At 43.4% G+C, this 24,128-nt stretch overlaps 1 pseudogene; it reads right to left on the reverse strand.

Annotated features, from left to right (window-relative positions):
• Positions 1-3,962: 3,962 nt before the first annotated feature.
• Positions 3,963-24,128, reverse strand: part of LOC116907241 — a 37,838-nt pseudogene continuing 17,672 nt past the window's right edge.

Below are 24,128 nucleotides of genomic sequence, written 5' to 3' on the forward strand. Positions count from 1 at the left end.
CCTTGTGCCAGAATATTTTTAGAATATTTTTTATAACAAAACATCTATAACCCTTAGAAAGATTAGCCCCATTAAAGATAAATTGTATACCTTGAATTGAACATTGAGGGCAAGATTGCAATATTAAAGGCTCTAGGTGTAAAACAAAAGCAGATTGGAGGATTGTACTGCCATAGGTGTGCCCTGCTCGAACAGGGCCACCCAGGGGGATACTTTTGACAATATAGACACTCAGAAGCAACTACAACAACCGTGGTCCAACTGCGCCCACCTACATCTCAAATTGCTAGCAGATTTTAGCATTGTCCATGGAGTTTGTAGATGTGAGGATTATAAGAGCTACAGAGTCATGGAGGCTTGTACCGTGTTTACAGAAGAAAATACTGAGCTCAGATAATCTGTACCAAAGGCTTCCTGTATGAAACTCTTGAATTAGATGTGAATGAAGACTAAGTTACAGTGAGATACCAAAACATTGGAAAGGCCAGGAATTTGGATGACCTACTAAGGAGAACATCAGGCATTGAGTGGAGCTACCTAAGAGAGGGGACACGGGTGTGGCAGAATGCATGGACAGGGATGAACTGGGCTGTCTGAGTCCTTCAGGTCGAAGACGACGTTACCATTTGTCTCAGAGCTCTTTGGTGTTTGGCCTTCTGGGTTTTTGTCTTGCTTTGGTAGAATATTTCGTTGCTGTCTTGGTCAGGCTTTTATTGCTGTGAAGAGATATCATGACCCAGGAAACTCTTATAAGAGAAGACATTTAGTTGGGACTTGCTTACAGTTTCAGAGATTCAGTTCATTATCCGTGCGGGGAGCATGGTGACACACAGGCAGACATGGTGTTGGAGACGTAGCTGAGAGTGCTACATCTGGATCTACAGGAGGGGAGGGAGGGAGGAGGGGAGGAGAGGGAGGGAGGAGAGGAGAGAGAGAGAGAGAGAGAGAGAGAGAGAGAGAGAGAGAGACTGGGTGTGGCGGTGTGGCTTGGGACTTTGAAACGTGAAAGGTCATTCCTGGTAACCTTTGAACTTCCTTCAACAAGGACACACCCCCTAATCCTTCCCAAGTAGTGCTAACCAAGCACGCAAATCTATGAGACTATGGGGGCCATTCTTACTCAGACCACCACACTAAACCTCTTCTCACATTTAGAGCGTGTGAGAATGTTCGTGGGATACCATTGTACGTTGGAATTGCATAACTTTCCCTTTGATGTTACAGGGGTTCACAGCTGGGAATTTGCTGCCAGTCTCTTAGAAACTTTTGAGTTTGGACTTTTTCAAAAGTCAGTGTTGTAACTGTTGAAAACTGTATGGACTATGTGGAAACTCTCTGGACTCTTGAAGTTAGCCTGGATACATTTTGCATTATAAGATGACCAAGTAGAAGCATGTTCCGATTTGAACGTGAAATGTCCCCACAGACTTATATGACTGAATACCGTCTTTGGGGTGATGTAGTTGGGTAACATTTGGGATTGAGGGCCTCTAACGAGAGCCTTGAAGGTTTTTGCTCCTTTGGTTCCAGTCTAGCTCTTTCTGCTTCCTGATTGGCCACAATAGATGAGCTTCCGCCCCATCCTGCTGTTGCACGAAGGACTGAAATACTGACTGTATGTGAGAGTCAAAAGAAGCCTTTCCTTCATTTCTTCTGTCATAGCAAGGCAAACCAACTAATGCAAATTGGGCTGTGGACATCTTCGTGAAACCTAGCATCTCACTGGTCAGCCTTTTCCAGTGAAAATGAAGTGTGGTGTTTGGAGACTCTTCCTGCCTGGAGTGGCCATTTTCACAACCCGGGCTCCGAAGTGCAGGCTGTGGGGACAAGCTGACAAAGGAGGATGGTACACAAGAGCTCCCTGGCTGTGTGGACTTGGGGTATTAAGTAACCTGTCTACTTTGAGGGCTCTAACTTCTGACAACAGGCCTTTGGGGGCGAGAACTTATATGTCGCTCACTACCGGGGCTGGAGGGAACTGGCTGAACAGAAGTACTGCTGAGGACAAAATGGCTCAATCAGGCAGAAGCGATTCCAGGCCTGACGCCAGTCTAGTATCAGCCACCGGCTTCTCATTATCTGCTTTGAACCTCAGTAGGCCTTCCCTACCTTTGATAGTGCTTGCACGGGGCTTCGGCTGGAAGATTAAAGCGGCTTTCTGGCTCGTTAGGAAGAAATCATGTGGAAGTGGGTCTCACAGCCAGAGATGGTTGCCTCTGAAAGACGCCACTCTGTGACCAGATTATCTCCCTGCTCCGGAGTATAGAAACGCCGCTGATTAATTCTTCCCATTAGGACCAACAGTTCCTGCTACTCCCGGGTTTATGATTGAAACAATACGTTCTGATTACCATTGTGTCCTGTGTGATTTAGATGCTAAGTGCAAAATGTGAAATGTAAGGTTTTGTTTTTTTTTAAGGCCGGTGACTGCAGATGAGAATGCACCTTAGAAGTAGAGTTAAAAACAATGCAACAGTAATTAAAGATCCATGTTTTCCCTGGGACTAAAAGATCCCACTGAGCCAAGATTTTGATTGACAGCATGTAATTAAAAGGTATTTCATATGGTTATGAAACAGAACCAGCAAGGAAAACAAAACATAGAGGAACACTTTTATACAGGATTTTTTTTTTAATTTTACTCATTGTGAATCTGTGTAGAGCACTTGATTAAGCATTTAAAATCAAATGCCTGGGGTACACCTAAAGTGTTTTATGCCGAAGTTTTCCTTTTGCTTACATCCAGCAATTGAATGTATACTGTATTTTTAAAAATTATAGGTAATTGTGTATAAATTATCAGGAAAAGGGGGAAGTTTTGAGATCACAAAACGTTGGTACTTTAGAAGTTAAATCCCAGTGTGCCTGGGTTTATCCCTATTGCTAGTATAGTGATTTACTATATTTTAAATTAATTTAAAAGTTTTCAGAGCAACAAAGGGGAAAATAGGAGGTTGGGGGATATATTTAATGTATAGCATATGCTTGTATGAATATATCTACAAGTTTTTCCATTCTTGGTTTTGCTTTGGATAAATTATAGCTCACTGATAATATTTAACGGCTAGCCAATTTGAAAGCACCTGGTGGTGGGGGAGGTGTCCGTGTGGGTAGAGTGACAAAGGATGCTTTCTCCTGCCCCAGAAGCAGCCTTCACTGAGTCACATCTGCAAAAGTGCCCTCTTACAATGTCCCTAGGCAGTCACTAAAGTGAGGAGAAAATTGTTTTAAAGGCAGAAAAACCATTAAGTGGACTTAATGCCTTATGGTAGGATGCGGTGTCAGACATCGTAGTCTTGGCTTCTGAGGAATTTGAGGTAGGAGAATTGCTTGAGCCTAGAGTTTGAGGTCAGCCGGGCAGCTTAACAAGGCTCTGCTTCCTTCTTTTCTTTTAAATTTCTTTTTCTTTTAATTTATTTTTGAAAGGCAAGACGGTGACGTTTTACTTTATAAGTAACATGTAACAAGTTGAGTCCTAGCACTAGTGATTTGCCTTAGCACAGGACGCACTAACGGCAACCTGAACACGTACATTGGCTGTCCTAAATGATCCAGGCTGGAGTCCCCTAAGGAGGGCTGCTTCTTCATGGCTGTTACAAACAGCCATTTACTACTTTTTCATAGAAAACGTCCCTGACCTTTAAGAAAGTAGAAGGGAACAATTTACTCCTTTTCTGTCTTCAAAGAAGTTATTTTTTGTTTTCTTTTAGTAGATTAATAAAAGTCAACATTGAGACATGTTAATTGCAGGGACACACAGGAAAACAGGTGACAAATACTGAAACGTCAGGATGTGGTAAGTCTGTATAAAAAGTTAGATTTGATACTCTCACAAAGTGAAGGGACCTACAGCAGCACTGAGGAATAATTTAATGCCTTCCAGAATAGAACTCGAGCTCTGTGGAGGCTTCCTACTCTATGGGGGCAGATCCCGTGCCAACCTACAGAGGTGCCTCCACGTCCTATCTGTTTATGTGGTAGTTTTCATGCATTTCTGGCCGGATGTCACATGAAAAGGCCAATTATCTAGGACTTCATCCCTGTTCTGCTCGAAGTAGTTCTGGAGGACAGTCGTCTTCTCCTGGGTCTCCTCCATCTCGCTGCTACAGCTGCGATGGGACCCCAGTGCTGCAGTTTCCTTGGCCTTGAACCCCTTCTCCCTCTGCCGGGGGTAGTTCAATCTCAGCCCGGGCATCTTCCTCAGCCTGCTTCAGTCTCGAGTGCTTTCGCTTGCAGGCTTCAGTGGACACCTTGGCCGCCGGCTTCTGACTTCTCAGTTTGCTGTAGCTGTTGGATACCCTGCGACTGACTCTATCTCTGTGGAGACTCTGTGGGGCCTAAGTCACGGCTCAAATACACGCAGAAGCCCCTCGGGTCACCCAACCCACCACCCAGAATCCTTTTATTTTTTTAATTTATAAAAATTTACCCATATATGTGCTTTACAGTAGTTTATACGTTTATAGTATGAGTTTTGATTTTGCCTTAATGCACAAGACAGAGGCTTCCTGATTGTCCGTATCTCAGAAAGACATTGAATTCGCAGTGCCTGCCTTTTATTTGCCCAATGTGTCGGTGTTGTTGTGTGCTGTACCCACATCGTTCCTTCCCGACCATCCATTGTCTAGGTCCTGTCATGCTCCGCCCCCTCCCCCAGTCCTGCCCATACATCCCAGCCACTACAGTGTGCTGCTTTCCGATTATCTCACAATTGGGTGCTCACTATAGTGGGCTAATAATTATTCATGTACAGCCCAACACTTCTCTGCTTCTTTTAAAACTGAAGGTATGGGGTTTGGCTGACTACAGATTAGAAAAAAAAAATAATAACCGAACACCATTATTAATTCTTCCCAAAGAGAAATGCAGCTAGCCTTTAAATTTCCAGGTCGTGAGCATTTGTCAGTAAAAAGAGCGGCTACCAGGTTCTTGCCAGCTCTCTCCACCCTTACCTTTCTGTGAACTGCTCAGAACACTAGAAAAAGGAGAAAGGCCTCAGCCCTCCTCCCCGCACCCCACAACCGGGAGTCCCTAGCAGGCTTAGCTGCATTCTGACTCCCAGGCCAACTGTAACAATTCAGGTCATTGTCTCCAAGGGCCCCACCCTCTTCTTCAACTAGCAAAAAACTGCTGTTTCCTCCAGCAATCCTGGAGGCATCCTGGAGGAAGGTGCCGTGGGCAGATTAAGGCTAAGGTGGGGGGGGGGCTGGATCCACTGTGGGGGTGGTGTATTGATTTAAATAAACCCGGAGATTACACAACACAGGAAGAAAGAAAGAAGGGAAGGGTGTGTGTGTGTGTTGGGGGGCAGGCCAAAGAAGGAAATTAGAGATGATTCATCACAGACCCTCTAGCTCTCTCTCCCAGAAATCAGGCCACCTCAACATGCCTATCATCCTCCCAGCCCTCTGTGGCCAGAGTTGACAAGGAACCTTCTGTGGCCTCACAGCTCCTCCACCTTGTAGATGTAAGGTCAGCTCTCCCTGACATGCAGGCTTCAGACAACCTTGAGTTATAATTTTATTTTTTATCTGGCTCCTTTCCATCTTGTGACTCCTGGCACCTAGCCTAGGCAACACCCCTTTAGGCCTGCCAAAACTTATCAGAGCAAGAAAGCGCTTTTGTTCTTTGGAACTGAAGGCTCTCCCGATTGAACACCCCAACATGCTGCAACTCTGAGAATATTCCAGAACTCAAGGTGCCCCCCCCTGCTTTCTAAGATGTACCCTCTCTGTTGTGAAGAGGGTAACAAAGCACGCTCTCTCTCTCTCTCTCTCCTCTCCTCTCCATTCTTCCTCTCCCTCCCCCCTCTCAAATCTAACCCTGCTAATAAAGCTTGTCTGAGGGACAGTTGGCCTCAGCAACCTTTTAACACACTTGCTCCCTTATAAGTTAGAGCAGGATGGAGGGAGGGAGAGAGGGAAAGAGGGATAATCCTGGAAAAACAAAATAAAATAAAGCCAAACCTTGTCCTCGTGATTTCTGTTTATCATCATCATCGTCGTCGTCATCGTCATCGTCATTATTGTTATTATTATTGGTTGTTTTGCCTGCATGTATGTCTGTCACTATGCACGTGCCAAGTGACACTGGAGGCCAGAAGAGGGCATAGGATCTGGAACTGGAGCTTACTGGTTGTAAAGCTGCCTTATGGGAGCCAAACCTGGGTGGCTCATCCCCATGCTCCTAACTGCTGACCCATCACTCTGGCCCTGTCATTTTGAAATTGAATTGCTTAACAATGTATTAGTGGGTCAGTGTTAATATGTTAAGCTGGTAAAGTATTAGCACTTAAAGCAATAAGGCTTAATGATAGAAGTAATCTAGAACATTGCTTCACCAAGACTCCAAAGTCTAAGTCTGATAGCAAGGCAACAATCAGCAGGAAACTGAAAACTGTCTTCATTTGGTTGGCATCTTTTGTAGCAACTGTGGAGGTGAAGCAATATTCTAGCCCTGAGTTTTAGAGGAGAGAAGCGAAGACAGGTTTCCATAGCAACCAGGGCAGTGCAGCTGACAGGACCCCAGGACCCTAGTGGCCTGGTAGATCCCCACCACTTCACACTTTTACCCTTGACCTTTCTCCAACTTAGAGAGTGTGAAAGGGGCTGGGCTCCTACCTAAAAGGCAAGAGCTGCAGGCTGCTTAAACTTGGTTACAATAGAATTCCTTGATTTTCTTTGGAAATAATATTTCAAGAAAGGCCTCCCAAACCCCTTTATTCCCTAATCCCCAAGCCTCTGATATGGTATTATCACTTGGTCATTTGACTTTCTAACTGCTTCATGGGTAATGGGTATTTATACTGGTGAGAATGCATGGACCTTTGGGAGAAGTTACAGACAGACAGGACATCTCATTGGTCTTTGATGCTTCAAGCTACAGATCCTAAAGACAAGATATTTATTGTGTGTAATCTCAGTTGTCTTCAAAATTGGAAAAGTGGGTCTTTGGGAGCAGCTCAGTGGGTTAAGTACTTGCCACACAAGTGTGAAGACCAGAGCATCCACGTAAACATGGGTTGATGGAGTGGTCCCAGCACTCAGAAGGTGGAGGCCAGGGCTAGACTAATTGAAAGCATAAGCAGCTCAGGGTTCCTGTGTGAGCTCCTGTCCTAGGGGATAGACAGTGATCGCGTAAGACTCCTAATGTAATGCATGTGCTTAGTTAGGGTTTTACTGCTGTGGAGAGACACCATGACCAAGGCAACTCTTATAAAGGCAAACATTTAATTGGGGCTGGCTTACAGTTTTAGAGGTTCAGTCCATTATCAGCATGGTGGGGGACATGGCAGTGTGCAGGCAGACCTTGGGCTGGAGAAGCCATGAGTTCTACAGCTTGATTTGAAGGCAGCAGCAGCAGGATTTTTTCTGCAGTGGGCAGAGCTTCAGCACTAGGAGATCCTGAAGCCTACGTCCACAGTGACACACTTCCTCCAACAGGGACACACCTATTCCAACAAGACAGCACCTTCTAATAGTGCCACTTCCCGTGGGCCAAGCATATTCAAACCACCACAGTCCCACATACATGTGAGCCCCCACACATGTAAACACACATGCACATATACCACACACACAGACACATGCTAAATATGTTTTAGTTGGAAAAGTAACACTGATGCAATCTGTGTATGTTTGTGTGCATGCGTACATGCATGTGTTTATGTGTGTGTGCGTGCTCGCAGGCGAGTGTGCATGCATGCAGGTGGAGTCACCTATGCAGGTGTGTGTATTTCTCAAATGCTTTTCCACTTTTTTTTCTTAAGACAAAGGTCTCTCACTGAATGTGTTACTCTCCATTTGGCTAGAGTGGCTGGTCCAGAGTCCCCTGGGATGGGCCTGTTTCTGACCCACACTGCACTGTAAGTTGCAGGCAAGAAACACCATTGCTAGCTTTTACCTACAGATCTGATCTAAGGCCCTTGTGTCTGTAGCTCTGTACTCACTGACCCATCTCTTCAGTTCCCTGAAGTTTCTGATCATATATGGAATCTTCATTGCCCACGCGAAGATCTTTGATGGCCCCAGCAATGTCTTTCATAGTTTCAAATGCAGGTTTCTGCACATCTTGCTGCTTCATTGTCTTGGCTTCCTGCAGCTGGGAACTGCTGCTTCACTGCACAGTAGGTGGGGTCCTTGGCTTAGAAAGCAAAGCGTGTGCAGCTTTACGGTGTGAACATTTGCATCCTAGCAGATGCAATTCATTCACTCATTGATTTCATTTATGTCTGTGCACACACAATGGAGACCAGAGGTCAACTTCTGGGAGTCAGTTCTCTTCCTCAACTGAGAATTCCAAGGATTGAACTCAGGTTATCAGGCTTGGCTGCAAAGGCCCTACCCACAGAGCCATCTCGCCAGCTCTCTGGATGACTTCGGCTTACTTTCTCTTTTTACCGAGCTGCACATCTGGGAAGCAGAGCACACCATTGATGTCCTTGAGTGAGACTGGCTGTGACATGACCCTCCCTGTCTGTCCTTGTATCTCATGGCTGTGGTGAATAGGGTTGCTTGTAGAATGCCCTCCTGTTTGGGCTGTCTGATATCCTCACCTGTTTAGGTTAAGCGTGTGACCTTTGTGTCAGGAATACCACAAAGTGATGCTGTGACTTTCTCAATGTGTGGTGTAGGAAGTCAAGTGTTCCTGGAGACCCTTTCACTAGAGATGGTAAATTTGATCACACGGTAAGATGCTGCCTTGCTGAGCTTTTCTACCAGAAAGGTAAATACTGCCTTCTGCTTTTTAAAATAGGTAATCATTTTGTGAGTGACACTTTGGGGCAATCCTCCTTGCCTCCTTCACCTGCTCCTCGTTGACATCTTACTGGCTAGTTGTGTCTAGTTCTCTTATAGATTGATTGAGACCACCACAGTTGCTGAGGTTGTTTATTTTATTTTTTAAGTTTTGCCAACTCTTCTGTATTGAGTTTCTATGGTAGGCTGGTCACTTCTATTCTGTACAGAAGTATGGAGTCAGGTTTTACATAGTGAGTTATGACCCACTACTCTCAGTAATTCTCCTGGTGCTGAGGTGTCCTATATCGACTTGAGCGGAAAGTCTCTTCAAGGTGACTCTAGCTTAATAATACCTTTTATTCCTCATCAGTCTTGGATCAATTCCTCACTTTCTAAAATTAAATCTATCTCCTTCCCTGTGTAAATATTGGAATTCGGTAGTTCCCAAGGGTCTTGGCTCCTCTGAGTTGAGAATGGTGTTTAGCATCCAAGGTCTGACCACTCTGTGTGCTTTCTCCTGGAGTTTCATTTTTTGTTGGGCCTTCTTGAAATTAGGAAGTGCTGTGAGTGTGTATGCGTGTGCATGCATGCACAAGTACACATAGGGCCTGGTCCTCATCACCTTGGCTGTGTTAGATGATCAAGGGAAGCAGAGAAGTGAGTTTATCCATTTTATGTGATGGAGAGCTATAGAACTTTTTATTAAATTGTATTTCATCTTATTTGAAAGTACATTTTAACAATGTATTTGCTCCTTTCCTTTTCTTATTGGCAACTAAAGCTTGTTATGAGTAAAATTCTGCTTTGTTGGTTTATCCTGTTTAAACCGAGAAAGCATTCTACAAAGGAATACTCCGGTACCTGCGGCAGACCAGACATGCCAGGAAGGCTGTGATTCTATTAGAAACCTTCTTGCAACGTGGCCATTGTAGAAGAGGGAGGTGTGAAATGGCTTCCCTGGGAGGCATTGATTTTGAGCGAGTGAGTCAGAAGATGACCAGAGGAGAAAGATAGGGTGGAAGTAGTTATCATGGAAATGTCACTTTCCTCACTGCTGTGATGAAATACCTGACAAGGCAAGGTAGAGCAGGGAGCATTTCTTCTGGTTCAAAGTTTGAGAATACAGTGCATTATGGTGGGGAACACAAAGCAATGGGAGGGTGAGGCAGCTGGATGTATCACATCCCCAGTCTGGAAGCAGAGAGAGACTGTGGTGGTTTGACTATGCTTGTCCCAGGGCATGGCACTGTTAGGAGGTGTAGCCTTGTTAGAGGAAAGTGTGTCACCATGAACTGTGGGCTTTGAGACACTTCCCCTAGCTGCCTGAAAGTCAGTCTTCTCCTGACTGCCTTTGAACAAGATGCAGAACTCTCAGCTCCTTCTCTAGCACCGTGCCTGCCTGGGTGCTGCCATGCTTCCTGCCGTGATGTTAATTAAATGTTGTCCCTTATAAGAGTGTCCTTGGTCATAGTGTCTCTTCACAGCAATGGAGACCTAACCAAGACAGAGATGAATACTCACTTTCTTTTTTCTAGTCAGTCTAGGACCCAAGCAATGCTACTCATATTCAAGATAAACCTTCTGTGCTCAGTTAAAGGTCTCTGGAAACACCCTCATATACAGACCTGTAAGTGTGATTCTATATCCAGCCACGGTGAATCGACTTTGTCCCTGGGGTTCTTCGAGCTGGCCTTTTAGTTGGGAATTTGTGGCTTTAGCTAGTCCGACGTTATTCTGAACAACTTTGGCATTTGACAGTTCAGGTAGGAAAGTCTGGGTACCTTTCGGCACAAGTGACAACATTCCAGTGAAGGCTTTCTCAGACTGCAGTATGCAGCCATTAACACGGCACCATCCCCAGCAGTCACGCGTATTTCTTTTTTATAACAAGCATCTCATCCGGTGATGGCAGGATGGCAACGCAGAGAGGCTGCCACATTGAAATTCAAGAAGTATGATCTGCTCTATGAAACATACAGCTAAAGGCTTCTCTCTCCTCTTTCTAAGGCGCTGCGTCTGTCCTTATGGCTCGGGGATTTAGGAATGGCTCACCTGATGCCGATACATTGAAATGCTTCTTCCCTGCAGTTTACCCATTATGTTGATTGAACCACAAATGAATGTCTTAAAACGCAGTCTGGTTTCTCTACCCAGTAATGACTGTGTGGAGAAGGCCATGCTTTAAAAGGTGTAGGGCAAGGAGCTATGGCTGCACTAAGGCGTTGTCTAGGATCTTGGCAACTTTTCAGGAGAAGCCGGGAGAATGGGCTGACCAAACGGAAAGGTTTGAATTCTCCTTTTGCGGGACGGGAAGGGGAATGGTTTTGTGCCTCCTCAGCGCAGCCCTGGTTTAGTTCCTTCTGCCTGTGTCCAACCTTGACTCTTGGGGTTAAGTGGGGAGAGAAAAGTGTCTGAATTATGAAACGTTTTCAAGGAAATGTAAAGTTAATTTTCCTAAGCACAACTGTATTCTCAGATCAGGTCCAAATGCTGTCATGTCTAAGCTGGGTCAGCGGGTAGAAGAGGCTTATGGTTATTGCCTCTACTGTGTATTCCGTGAGACCTTTAACTCTGAGGGTCTAAAGGGCCAGGTTCAGAAGCATTGGGGACTTGGGGGTGCTTCCTGTTTTGGGTTATCTAGTTAGGGATGCTCAGCCTATGAAGTCTAGGCTAATATATCAGAATGACCCAAACTCTAAACTCTGACATACTGTGGTCCCAAGCATTTTGGATAAGGAATGCTTAGCCTGTTCTTCTAAAGTGCTGTCTTTAACATTTGTTTTGTTTTGTTTGTTTTTTAAATTTTTTGTCTTCAGTGTTTTTTTTTTTTTTTGCAGCGTTATTTACCACCTAAAACTAAATTTGAATTGCATCCCGTATCAGCCAGTGTTTTCTGGAGGAACATGACTGGGTTGTGTGCCTTAACAGTCCTGTCTGGTGCCAAAAGCCTGGGCACTACTGGAAATCCGTTGGTCTCAGTCCATGTTGGAAGACTGAAGAATCTGTGATCTCACAGCACTTAAGGACAGCACCAGTTGTAGCTATGGCAGTAGCAGCAACCAGGTAGATGAGCTAGCCAGGAGGATGCCAAGGCAAACAGGCAAAAAGCAAGACCTTGACCTTGGACCTTCTTATATCTGGGCTGCTACAGGAAGGCACCACCCATGCTTGGGGTGGGCTTTCCCAGGCTGAACCTGAACTCGCAGAGGTTAATTGAACTGAGATCACAGGTATGCCCAGAGCCTCATCCTTCGTGATTATAGATCCTGTTTGGTTTTTCTTCTTGCTGTGCTGTGTGGAATAGGCTCCTTGTTCTTCCACTCCATGGGCCGCCCTCCAAATGCTGAGACACAGCTACCAGGAGAACACAGACCCAGCAAATCCCTGGCAAACCAGCTTGGCTGTGTGTATGTGTGCGCTCAATTTGCAGGCTTAATTAAAACTGGAAGAGAAGGCTCTGCCAGGCCACCACACACTTCGTATCTGCCTTCCAGCTGCCTGGGGTCTGCCGTGCAGATGGGCAGACCTGGGAATACAGAGACAGGGGCTCTGGGAAACCCTTTCTGCCAGTTTCATTCTGCAGCGCCACCCGCTTTAATTAAAGTGAGTCCTCTGCATGCACCAAGGGACGCCTGCCTGCACTGCCACACCATGCAGGCTTCCAGTGGGGACCAGAGATAACTGCTGACTATGAGGCAGGCAGTGGCAGGAAGCTAGCACCTGGAGGCACTGGGGACACAGAATGAACCTGTGCAGGCTGCCAGCTAGGAAGGGAATACAGTCCTGAGCTGTGGAGGCTTAGGCTGGCCTCCCTAGACCATCTCTGCCGTTCCAACAGCCAGGACGCCTCAGGCAATGAATGCCCTGTCCCTCTGCCTCCAACTTGCCTTCCTCTCCTAAGGAGCTCAGTAAGAGCTCTCAGAGCTGCTTATGGCTTACTGAGGGGGATAAATATCAGGTATTTAGGAAAGTGCCAGCATTATTTCAGGAGTGCTTGATAAATATTGTTATTACTTGAAAGAAAGCTATGCACATAAACACACACCACAGAGATCTTTAAAACAGATGGTATTAATCCTATTTTACTTTTGATTGCCCCCCCCAAAAAAAACCCACGTCTCCCAGGCTGAACTTGAACTTGAAGCACTCGCCTTGCCGTAGCCTCCTGAGTGCTGGGATTACAGGCACGCACCATCCGTTCGGGTGAGTTTAATGGATGCCTCATAATCGGGACACACCTGGTGTATTATGAGGCTCAATAAATGTCCCATAAGTCAACCAAACTGAAGTGAATCCACATGTACGAGACTGAACTTTGAAAGAGTTCTTAGTGCAGCTGAATGTGACCCTGGGAACAGCCCAGGATGGCCTCGTGCCAGTAGAATTTTTTCTGAGCCAAGAGGCAAATAGCGGCTCTCCCCTCCTCACCTCCCCATGGTTCTCTAGAGGCCTCGTGGCTTGCTTCGACCTTCCTTTCTTTCCTTTCTGTTTTTCACTGGTCCCGTTTCCTTTTATTCTTTCCCCTCTGTAACCTTGCCTTCTCCCGTTGCTACTCCCAGGCTGGATGGATGGTGAGGTGCACCTATTCATTTAAAATCACACTGTCCTCGCAGGAGCTGCCTCTGCTGCTCACTCCTGGATGCCTCCCTCGCTCTCGTTTCTTTAGAGCAGAATCCCTCTGGGTTGCTCTCTCATGTCTATGACTTCAGAGCCACTTAAAAATCCGCCATCTGAAACAGTAGAAGCTCCTGAAAACGCCTTGCTATAGTGATATCTTAGCCTTATAAAACATGATATTGCTAAAAATAATGAATCCGTACTCAATCGAAGCACAGCTGGCAAAACTGTGAGCAGAGTTAGGGTTCCCTGAGCTGAGGGACCATGTAGGGAAGAGAACAGATGTGATTGGTATCAATTAATTATGTATTTCAAAGGCACCTATAAAGAGGATGCTGAATGGTCCCAGCACTAAGAATTGATAAACGTTTGAATGGATACTCAGTTATCTTAATCAATTGCACTGCATTGAATGTATTGAAATATAACACTATACCTCATAAATACATGCAGTTACTATGTGTTGATTAAAAATAAAAATATTGCTCTCTGCTCCCCCAGCAGTCCCAATTCCCCAAGCTTGTCCCTAACACTGCAACGGAACACCAGCTGCAGCCTCCCTTCCCGATGCTGATACCTCCTGTGGATCCTACAGACCATCCGTCCTACTTCCCAGAAATCCACACCTAGACCTATTGTCTTGATTTGGGTTTTCATTGCTATCAAGAGGCACCATGACCAAGGCAGTTTTTATAAAGGATAATGTTTAATTAGGGCTGGCTTACAGGCTGTGAGCTTCAGTCCATTATCATCATGGTGGGGAGAATGGCAGCAACTAGGCAGGCATGGTGCTGGAGGAGCTAAGAGTTCCGAAGGCAAATAAGACTAGCTTCCAGGTAGTTAGGAAGAGGGGTTCCAAGCTCTCCCCCAGCCCCAAAGTGACACACTTCCTCCAACAAGACCACACCTACTACAACAAGGCCACTTCTCCTAATAGTGCCACTCCCTGAGCCAAACATGTTCAAACCATCACACCTATATCACCCTAAACTCAGATGCCTAGCTACCAGCATAAAACATAATCACTATTAGCCAAGATATAGAGCCCAGCTATCCTACCACAGCCTGACCTGTGTATTCCAACACAAGCACAAGAAAAAGACCTTAAAACCAACTATATGACAATGATAGAGATTCTTAAAGAGGGAATGAATGAATTCTTTAAAGCAATCTATATCCATCTGTTGAGCTCTCTACCTGGAGCCTCAGATTTTTATTTAACCTTAATAACTTATAAATATCACAATTCTCTACTTGGAACAGGTGAACAAAATTTAAAAATTCCTTAAAGAAAGTCAAGAAGACAAACAAACAAACAAACAAACAAGCAAACACAAACATTTGAAGGAAATGAATAAAAATGTCCAAGATCAGAAAATGGAAATAGAACCAATAAAGAAAATGCAAACTGAGGGAATTCTGGGAGTAAAAAATTTAGGAATTTGAATAAGAACTATGGAGGCAAGCATCACCAACAAAAGATGAAAGAGAATCTCAGGCTTTGAAGATACAATAGAAGAAATGTATATTGGTCAAAGAAAATGTTAAATCTGATTTTTTTCTGACACAAAACATCCAGGAAATCAGGGATACTATAAAAAGACCAACCTTAAGTTTAATAGGTATAGAGGAAGGAGAAGAGCCCCATCTTAAATGTCCAGAAAATATTTTCAACAAAATTATGGAAGAAAATTTCCCTAATGCAAAGAAGATGATGCCCATTAAAGTATAAGAAGCTTACAGAGCACCAAATAAACTGGACCAGAAAAGAAAGTTCTCTCACCACATAATAATCAGAACACTAAACAAAAAGAAGAAAGGAAGAGTATTAAAAGCTGCAAGGGAAAAAGACCAAGTAACATATGAAGGCAGAACTAATATAATTACATCCGACTTCTCTCGACAGAGACTCTAAAAGCCAGAAGGGCCTGGAGAGATGTCCTGCAGACTCTAAGAGACTGTGGATGCCAGTCTGGACTTCTATACCTAGTGAAACTATCAAACATTGTAGATGGAAAAAGTGAGATATTCCAGGATACAATCATATTCATATATCTATCTACAAATCTATCTCTTCAGAAGATAGTAGAAAGAAAACTACAGCCCAAAGAGATTAACTACACTCATGAAAACTCAGAAAATAAATAATTTCACACTAGCAAAACTAAAAGAAGGGAACTGCACCCACTACTACCACACCACCACCAATGAAATAACAAGAATTAACACTCAATGACCATTGATATCTGTCAATATTAACGGATTCAATTCCTCAATTAGCAGATAGACTAACAGAATGGGTGCAATCTGTTATCCAATCTCCTGCTAATACAACAAACACACCTCAATGATAGACATTACATCAGAGTAAAGGCTTGGAAAAAGATTTTCAAAGCAAGTGTACCTAAAAATCAAGCTGGAGTAGCCATTCTAATATCTAGCAAAATAGATTTCAAACCAAACTAATCAAAAAAGGCATGGAAGGACACTTCGTACTCATCAAAGGAAAAATTCACCAAGATAAAAAAAAGGGAAAAATTACTAAAATTTAAACAACACATTGACTTTCACACATTGATAGAGGGAGACTTCAATACCCCACTCTCACCAAGGACAGGACATCCAGACAAAAACTAAACAAAGAAATACTGGAGCTGGGGCTGGAGAAATAGTTCAGTGGTTAAGAGCACTGACTGCTCTTCCAGAGGTCCTGAGTTCCATTCCCAGCAACCACATGGTGGCTCGCAACCATCTGTAATGAGATCTGATGACCTCTTCCAGTGTGTCTGAAGACAGCTACAGTGTACTCATACATAAAAGTAAATAAATATTAAAAAGAGAAGAAATACTGGAGCGAAGAGATGTTATAAACCAAATGTACCTAATACACATCTACAGAACATTTCACCCAAACACAGAAGAATATACTTTTTTTTCTAGAACCTCCCAGAATTTTCTTCAAAATTGACCACACACTGGACCACAAAACAGTATTCAACAGATACAAGAAAATTGAAATAATCTGCATCCTATCAGACCACTATGTATTAAGTGGATTTCAACCACAGGAGAAAGCTTACAAACCATGGAAACTGAACAGCTCTCTACTGTATGACTAATGGGTCAAGAAAAACTAAAGAATTCAATACTCCCTAGTAGTCAATAAAAATGAGTGCACAATATTCCCAAACTTATGCAACACAAAGGGGTGCTAAGAGACAAGTTCATAGTTGTAAGCGCCTACCTTAAAAGAAAAATGGAAGAGATCTCTCTTTTTTTAAAAAAATATTTTATTTATTTATTATATGAGTACACTGTAGCTGTCTTCAGACACACCAGAAGAGGGCATCAGATCTCATTATAGATGGTTGTGAGCCACCATGTGGTTGCTGGGATTTGAACTCAGGACCTTTGGAAGAGCAGTTGGTGCTCTTAACCACTGAGCCATCTTTCCAGCCCCCGGAAGAGATGTCATAGTGATTTCACAGCACACTTGAAAGTCTTAGAACAAAAGGAAGCAGAAAATAATCAAACTGAAATCAATAGAATAGAATCAAAGAGAATCATACAAAGAATTAATCAAACAAAAGTTGATTCTTTGATAAATTAATAAACCCTTATCCAAACTAACAGAAAGACACAGAAAGGATCTCCAAATTAACAAAATCAGAAATGGAAAGAGGGACATAACAACAGACACTGAAGAAATTCTAAGAATCATTAGGTCATACTTTAAAAACATGTACTCCACAAAACTGGAAAATGTAGAAGAAATGGATATTTTCTTGATAGATATCACTTACCAAAGATAAATGAAGATGTGCTAAAACTAATTAAATAGATCTGTAACCCCTAAGGAAATAGAAGCAGTCATTAATTCTTCCAATCAAAAAATTCCCAAGGTCAGATGGTTTTAAGGCAGAATTTTACCAGACTTTCAAAGAACTAATGCCTATATTCCTGAAATTATTCCATAAAATAGAAACAGAAAAACACTGGCAAATTCATTTTATGAGGCCATAAGTACCTTGAATCCCAAACCACACAAGGATGGAACAAAGAAAGAGAATTACAGACCAGTTTCTCTTATGAACACAGATGTGAAAATATTCAACAAAATTCTCACAAACTGAATCAAATCCAGTACATTAAAAAGTTCATTAACCATGATCAAGTAGGCTTCATCCCAGAGATGCAGGGATGCTTCAACACAGGAAAATCCATAAATGTAATCCACCATGTAAACAACTAAAACAAAAAACCTTCTCATTTGCTGTACAAAAAGCCTTTGATGAAACCCAACCCCTTTTTATGATACAAGTCCTGGAGAGATCAGGGATACAAGGGACTTCCCTACACATAATGGAGGCAATTTACAGCAAGCCCATAGCCCAAATCAAATTAAACAAGGGGAAACTCAGAGCAACTCCACTAAAATCAGGAACAAGACAAAGTTGTTTATTGTCTCAATATCTATTCAATATAGTATTGGAAGTCTTAGCTAGAGCAGTAAGACAACTGAAGGATATCAAGGAATTGCAAATTGGAAAGGGAGAAGTCAAAGTATTACTATTTGCAGATGATATGATAGTGTATATAAATGACCCTAAAAATTATACCAGGAACTCCTTCAGCGGATAAATACTTTTCAGTGAAGTGGCTGGATATATGATTAATGTAAAAAAAATCAGTTGCCCTCCTCTATCCTAATAACACAGAAAGAAATTGGGAAAATAACATCTTTCATACTCTCAAACAATGTAAAATATCTTGTGGTAACTCTAACCAAGCAAGTGAAAGACTTGTATGAGAAAAAATAAATTAAGGTATCAAAAGATAGAAGGATCTCCCATGCTCACGGATTAGTAGGATTAACATAGTAAAAATGCCCCTCCCCCAAGCAACCTGTAGGTTCAATGCAATCCTGATCAAAATTCTGTCACAATTTTTTTTTACAGACCTTGAAAAGGCAATTCTCAAACTCATATGAAAAAAACGAAACCTCCAGGATAGCTAAACAATCTTGAACAATAAAAGAACTGCTGGGGAGATCACCATTTCTGATTTCTAGTTGTATTACAGAGCCACGGCAATAAAAAGTACTTGGTATTGGCATTCAAACAGATTCCATTGATCAGTGGAATCCAATCGAAGACCCAGACATAAATCCACATACCCACAAAACGTGATTTTTAATAAACACACACTGGAAAAATTACAGCATCTTTAACAAATGATGCTGGCCATACTGGATGTCTGCATGTAGAAGAATGCAAAAAGATCTATTACCTTGCATAAAACTCAAGTCCAAGTGAGTCAAAGACCTCACCATAAAAGCAGATGCATTCTACCTGATAGAAAAGAAAGTGGAGAACGGCCTTGAACGCACTGGCACCGGAAAAGACATTCTGAACAGAGCACCAATAGTGCAGGCACTAAAGTCAACAATTAATAATGGGACCTCATGAGAGGGAAAAGCTTCTGGAAGGCAAAGGACACTGTCAATCAACGTGGTAGCTTGCAGAGTGGGAAACGATTTTAGGCAACTGTACACACAGCAGAGGACCAATATCTAAAATATATAAAGACATAAAAAACTAGAAAAATTAAAATATGAGGTACAGATCTAAATTACAGAGAATTCTCAATGGAGGAATCTGAAATGGTTGAGAAACACTTAAAGAGATATTCAACATCCTCAGCCAGGAGGGAAATGCAAATGTAAACTACTTTGAGGTTCCATTTTATATCTGTTAGAATGGCTAAGATCAATAATACAGGTGAGAGCTCATGTTGGCAAGGTTATGAAGTGTGGGGAACACTCCTCCATTGCTGGCGGGAGTGCAAACTTGTACAACCACTGTGGAAATCAATATGGTGGCTCTTCAGAAAATTGGGACTCATCTACGTCAAGACTCGGCTATAACACTCTTGAGTATAAACGCAAAATATACTCTATCCTACCACAACAACACCTACTCAAAATGTTCATAGCAGATTTACTTATAATAACCCCAAATTGGAAACAGCCTATATGCCCTTCAACCAAAGAATGAATAAAGAAAATGTGGTACATTCATACAAAGAGTATTACTCTTCTGTTTAAAAAGTGAAATCATGAAATTAGCAGTTAAATGGATGGAACCAGAAGAAATCATTCTGAGTGAGGCAACCCAGACCTAGAAAGACAAATTTGGTATGTACTTATAAGTGGGCATTAGCTATTAAGTAAATAATAACCAAGCTACAATTCATAGATCCAGAGAGTATAATAGAGGAGTGTCTAAGGCAGTGGTTCACCTTCCCAATGCTGTGACCCTTCAATACATTTCCTTATGCTGTGGTTGTTGTTGTAAAAATAAAAAAGTAATGGTTGTCTTTTATCCTGCTTGGTCTGCACCGAGGTGCCCAAAGATATCTGCTAGATATCTTGGCGGAAACACATCCCACTCGCACACTTTCCTACACTCAAACCCTCACATAAAAGAACACACAACACAATAATCTTTGACCCAATTGGTAAGATATAATTGCCCACTTAAACATACAAAGCCCGGTACCATCCATCCCTTAGGAACATTGATAACAACCTGTAAATACACAGAGCAGAATCTTAACATCACCTGCCATGGCTTCTCCCCCGTCTCTCTCTCCTCTGTCCTGTCTCTTCCTCCCTCTCCTAGTCTCCTCCTCCTCCTTCAAACTTCTCTTCCGCCCATCCTTCCTTCTCCTCCAATGACAGGCTTCCTTCTATCCTGTACCTGGTTTTAGCTTAGACAAATAAGATTACGACTGTATAACTCAATCTAGCTAATTCCTCCCTGTTAAATTACCATTTCTAAATTCCTCATAAAAACAACTTTAGAACAACCACTTTTAGCCCGCCAAAGTCCAGGGAATTGGGGCAACGACTCCTCCATAACTTCTTCAAGCTGTACAAGGGCGTTGAGATATCCTTAGGGGTAGGGGGCAGGAAGAATGAAGCAAATGCTGTAGCAGGATGTGTCCTGACTGGACCCAGCTGAAAGTTCTTGAGACCAGGATTCCAAGTAGGCACACTCTGTAAAATACAACTCTCAAGACAAAAGTTTAGAATTGAGATATCTTTTTGTTTGATTCTCCTGAATAAATTTTTCAGGTGGTCTACCTCTATCAAAACATAAGCTTATTCCATTGTTACTTAGTGACTGTAATTTTACTACTGTTATAAATCATAGTGAATATCTGATAATAGGATGTCTGATATGTGACCCCTGTGAAAGGGTCATTCAGGAAACATTGCTCTAGGGTTATATATATGGATCTCCTGGTGACGGGAAAATAGAACAGATTTTATGGGTGGACTGGGGTTGGGTGGGGGTGGGAGCGGGAGGGATCAGGAAGATGGGATGGAGGAAGAGTGTGGGGAGAGATAGCAGGAATTGGGAGTCATTTGGGGATGGTGTGGAAATCTAGTGCAGTTGAAACTTCCTGGAATCTATGAGGGTGACCCTAGTGAAGAATCCTAGCAATGGGGATATGGCGTCTGAACTACCCATCTCTTGTAGCCAGGCAAGGCTCCTAATGGTGGGCCTGGGCTGGATTTGAGAGAGTACCGTGGAGATTCTCAAACAACCCAGCCTGCCTGATTCACGAACATCCTTACAGAGGACAGCTTCTCTGTTCTTGGGTCTTCTCAGGCTAAGGAAGACCTCCTGTTGAGGGTGGTGCAATGTCAGAGCTAATTGGGAGGAAAAGGTAGTTTTGAGTGTGAATCCCAGCTCACTACTGTGTAGGATGAACAAGTCACTGACCTCTCATGTTTCTTCCAAGATGACACAGAAAGGCCAGGTAAGGTCTCAGGGGGTAAAATAAAGCCACATGGTTGGAAGTGGCTCTTCTTGGTAAGCACTTGATGGACTAGGTCTGTTTACTAAAGTGATGGGAGTGAAGTGTCTTAGGGCAAGGTGCCTCTTTCAAGCATGTTCTCTTCAGTCATCTAAAGAGGTTTGCAATATCAGTACTAAACCCTGGCGGGAGACATTGTTCCCAGTGCCTGGCAAATTGTAACCCTTTACCCCTCAGAACGATCTTACAAAGCAGTCCTGCTGTGGTAGCATGCTGGTAGCAATAGCTTCCAGGATGCCATCTGTGATTCTTTGTCAAACTCCTGTAATGGAAACAGCTACAGACATGCTAGGTCACTGATAGGACCATGGTTAACGGACTGTGTCACCGAGTTAGCTACCAGCTGCCTTGGTCCTTGAGGCCAGGCATTCAGCTAGAGTTTCCCTTGGGTACTATTAAGTTCATGTAGTCGGGCTATGCTACTTTGTGGGTTCTTCTTTTTCCCATCCTTTATCTCCCTGGTTTCACACATTATCACTAGGTAGAGAAACAAGGAGAGGGGAGAGGGGAGAGGGGATAGGGGAGGGGGAGAGAGGGGGAGGGGAGAGGGGAGGGGGAGGGGAGGAGAGGGAGAGAGAGAGAGAGAGAGAGAGAGAGAGTTCCTGAATGTAATTTCTTTCTTCTTGCTTCTTGTTTGATCACAACTACTGTAACCAACCCCCTGAACAACCATCAAATACCCACCCTAGCATTAATGTATTCCCTAAAACGTTCCCAGAATCCTAAAATCACACTGTAGAAACTATAGCTGGCAAAACCACACTTCTGCTAGAGCACAAGACAAATCATAGTCAGCTGCTTCCTGACCTCAGTAATCTAGAAGGGGGGTGGGGTGGGATCCTAGGCTCAGTATTAGAACCTGATTGGGTGGTCTTAGGTTTAAAAATAACCACAACAGACTTATGCAACACGAATTACCTTTGTTAAGATTTGCAGGCCAGAGAAGTCCAAGATGAGGATTTCTGCAAGCACAGTTCCTGCTGAAGCCTCCCTTTTTGGCTTGCAAACTGGCTTGGTGTGTTCTTCTATGGTCACCTCGGTGAGGGGCACTCCAGGGACTTCTCTCTGTCCCCAGATTTCTTCTTACTAGGACATCAGTCAGCTGTGTTAGAGTTTCCCCTAATCCTTTATTCTGATTTGACCACTTCTTTGAAAGCCACATCTCCAAATTCTGAGGGATTTGAAATTAAAGCTTCAACAGGAATTTAGAGGGTGCAATTTAGCCTGTGACACCATAAAAATCTTTAAATTCTCACTAGTCAAGGCAAGGCTGACACTCTGCAGACTGAGCTCTGCGCTGTGTCTCTTGAAGGCTCCTTTAGGGTAGCTGGGGTCCTCTTTTGGAGGACTTTCATTCTCTGGCCAAAATATCCTGTCCAGGTCTGGTGACACCTGGCTTCTGAGAGGTCCAAAATCTTAGGGAATAAAAAAATGTTCAATTCCTTGGGAAGGAAATTTGGCTCCTCAGAGGGAGCCATGAACAATGGGCCTTTTAGTCAATGAGACCTGACTTAGGGAGGGTAAGTCTGGAGCCGAGTCAGCTCTGAGGATACCGAGCTGAAGAGATAACAAGGCCAGAACTGAGCAGATTCCCAAAATTCTACAAGGTCTCACCAATTATAATGAAACTAACATAGCAGCCAATCAAAATTGTACTAATGTCACTGCTTTGCTCCCTACCAATCATATTAGAGGTTATCTAATCCTTCTGGAGAATTCCCCTAGACCTGCGTAAAAGGGGCCCACGAGCCCCTTGAATGATCACCGTTTTGATGAATGGTTGACCCCTGCATGCTGGTGATATCTGCAGACTAGTTGAGTATTTGAATATTTGCAGACTTTTTGAATTTGGGGTCTTCCTTCAGCGATTCTTGTACCCTAACACTTCAAACTGCTCTAGTTAGGATCACAGCCCTAACCATCACACACACACACACACACACACACACACACACACACACACACACACACACACCACACCCCCCACCCCCCCCCCCGTCAGAGGACAGATCTTTTATGCCTTTATCTGCTAACTTGTTTCTTGTCTCTGTCTCCCTTTAGACTATACATTCACCTAGCCTAGACAGTACAATTTGTTTCCAGTCTGGTAAGCAGTTAACTATTGGTTTCTGAGTAACTGAACAACGAGACGGCCCTAGGATTCATCTTTCCCCTCCTCCTCTTCCTCCTCTCCTCCCTCTTTCTTTTGAAGTGTTGGGGGCTGAATCTAGGGCCTCACCGTGCTACCACTGGCTACATCTTCAGCTCCCCTCTTCCTTACCACGACACTGGCTCAGGATTTAAAGTAAATGCGAGCAGGATGTCATGAGATACAAGCATGAAAATGCTACAAAGAAATCTGTTATTTTGTATATCTGTTTTTTAAAAAAAGCTAAGGAAGGCCTTTCCTCAGCTAGAGGAGCAAGAGCAATGTCTGCCTACAGTTCTGGGAAAGGAGAAGCCACTCCCATGTATGTTTCACCCACACCTCACCAATGTTACTAGGGAGCCCTGGTGCCTTCATTGTGTCACCCCGAGGTCAGGGGACAGAGAGAAGCAGGAAATCATCCACAAGCCTGGAGAAGCTTCTCCTGCAGCCACATGAGATGCCCACTATAGTCATCTTCTTGTAAGTGGCCCCAAAGCTCCTGTGTACAGACATGGGGTCTGAGATGTTCCCTACAACCACCGAAGCTGTTACACTTTTCATCTGATGTAATTCTTTTAGGGTGATGGAGTGATGTTGAAATGTGTCAATAAATAAAGAAGAATGGCAACGCAATAAAATGCTCATGATGAATAAAGACCAAAACGTCAATATTTCTGACAGAGGATGTCTGAGGTGACTGAAGACGGATCTATGGTAGATGTTTGTGCTGGAGCTGT

This window comes from Rattus rattus, chromosome 8, assembly GCF_011064425.1.
Source record: "Rattus rattus isolate New Zealand chromosome 8, Rrattus_CSIRO_v1, whole genome shotgun sequence".
Taxonomy (NCBI): Eukaryota; Metazoa; Chordata; class Mammalia; order Rodentia; family Muridae; genus Rattus; species Rattus rattus.